The sequence below is a fragment of the Cariama cristata genome, unplaced genomic scaffold (assembly GCF_000690535.1).
Source record: "Cariama cristata isolate BGI_N322 unplaced genomic scaffold, ASM69053v1 scaffold9169, whole genome shotgun sequence".
NCBI lineage: Eukaryota > Metazoa > Chordata > Aves > Cariamiformes > Cariamidae > Cariama > Cariama cristata.
Window position 1 is genome coordinate 3,627 of NW_009634003.1, and position 2,437 is coordinate 6,063.

The following is a 2,437-nucleotide window of genomic DNA, read 5'->3' on the forward strand; positions in this document are numbered from 1 at the left end:
GAGTCTGTCTGGAACTTAATTCTTTTACATGAGGTGGATCAAGGTGTGTGATTCAGTATGCAACATTTAAAGTGTAATTAAATAGAGCTCCAAATCTGTGAATATGTGCAGTCTTCAGTATGGGTGTAGGACCTTTGAATCTAGCTGCAATTAATTTTAACTTATTGGTGTTAAAATTCCTTATGGAGACAAGGAAATAAAATAATAATCATCTACACATTTTGAAACCAGTTGAAAGAGAGATTGAGATTACAGAGTTCTGTAGAAGTAAAATGAGTTGAAAAGCTGAAAGCTTGACCTTACTTAAGCAAATGGGAAATTTTGCCATCTGTTTTTAGTTCAGTGCCCTTTCTGTTGGGTCTTGCTGCCTTTGCCTGTATTTTCTTTAATAGTATGTACAATGTGACTGATAAGATTTTTAATTTTTTTCTGTTGACTTTAGTTTTATAAGCAAGATCGCAAAGCTTATTATATTAAAAAAAAAAAGATTTATTGAAGAAATAGCCGGGAAAAGCAAGGTTTTAATATATATTTTGAAAACCAGCCAGTTACCAAGTCAGCAAATTTGACAGCCAATTTAAGAACCTAATAATTCCTCTGAAATGCAAAGAAGGGCACTACACCAAGAACAGCAAAACCTTTGTCATTTAGTTAATGATTGTTAACGCATAACCTGGAAAACTATGGTTTATTGTAGGGAGTCAGGAGGTCTGAATTGTGTTCCCAAATCTGCTAACGACTCAGTCTGTGATCTGCAAATTATTTAGTCTTCAGATTTGACTTAACAAAGTACTGAGGATCTAACCGTGTCTTGGGTAAATTAATAGTCCTTACTTAAAGCTTGGTGAAATGGGATATCTATGTCATCATTTTTATTGCTCCCGTGCAAAACAGAGCGCGCAACACTTGATTACCTTCACAGGGAAGTTTTGAGTTCTGGCAATGGAAAATGTTATGTGAGTGCTGAGCAGTATCGTTAATATAAGCAGCACAAGAATTTTTGGAACTCCTGAAAATTTTAAAAACAGAAATTGTGATATTCTTATAAGAGTCTATTAGTATGGCAGTAATTTCCTAGTGTTCTGAATACAGAACTTTTACTAGTAAACAGTACAAATGAAAGGGTGCAGTACTCCTAACTGGCCTTGAGGAGGAATATTTGAACAATATATGCAGGCAGTGTCTCTTTCAGAGCAACTGTGTGACTTTATTTTGGGAACATAATATGCGGCAAATTATTTGTTACTAAATGCAAATCACAGTCTTCAAAATATAATTATGCATTTTGTAAAAAAAGTTCTTTGTTATAAGTATGTGACTTATGAGGAAATTCTGTCTAAAAACAAGAATCACGTTTGACAAGAAAATTTTGGAAGCTTGTTGTATGGATTCATTTTTAGAAATTAAGTTTTAAAAGCCCTTATTTTTTAATTAGTATTTTAACTACTTTTAGAATTCAGCCTTTCTTCCAACAATGACTTCACAAAAAGATTAAAAACCCAAGCAGTTGACAAGAGATTCAGAACTGGCTATTTGAAGCATGCTTTTTGTTTATATCTTTTTAACTTACTAACTCTATTTATTTGACATATCAGTCTTTTACAGAAGAGGAGCATAAGGTGATTTTTTTTTTTTCTTGCTAAGTACTTCACAGGCCACTTTTATTTCTGCTGGCTTCTTTAGCTCCACGTATCCAAGGACTGTTCCTTATTAGTTTATTTGGGAAAAAAATGATGGGTTTTGCTTCTGTCTTCTGTGTCAGATAGCACTTAGAGATCTTTGTTTTCAGCAGTATGGGTATATAGCAGGGATATATAGCGGATCAGCTTGTGTGCATTGAGGAAATGTTATGTTTTACTCTAGACGGACGTAGTAAATTCTGATTGGTACTAGTGCAGGTTCAGCTTCAGTAGTGTCATCAGAGAAACTTCATGCTGTAGGTGTGCTGATTGTATTTTAATTCGGTGTGTTGTTAAGAAGCCTGTAGTGAGTAGATTGTCATGACATAGAAATACTGAAAATCTTCCCATAGACCACTTAAGCCCTAATATCGTTGTTAAATGCAGAAGTAAGACTCATATATAAGATTACCTTAATTCAGATAGATCTATGTATCCTCGACACTGGCTTTGTGAGAGGATATTCAGCTGAAAACAGCACAGTAGAGTTTAGAGCAGGCCTTAAAAAGAGCAGGTGATGCTATTGATAGGAAAGGTTTCTATTTTGGCCTCTGTCTAAGGAACTGTTTTAACCCAGCTGTAGCTGGGAAGCTTGAGCCAGTTATTTCTGACATGCAACCTCAGTTTTGCTACTAACTTGTGTCCTTGGGCAAATCACTTAATCTCTGTGCCCTGTTTACACAAGCATTAAAAAAGGAAATTTTTTTCTACCTCAGAGACATGTCCTAAGTGTTTATTAATGTTGGTGCAGTGCTTTG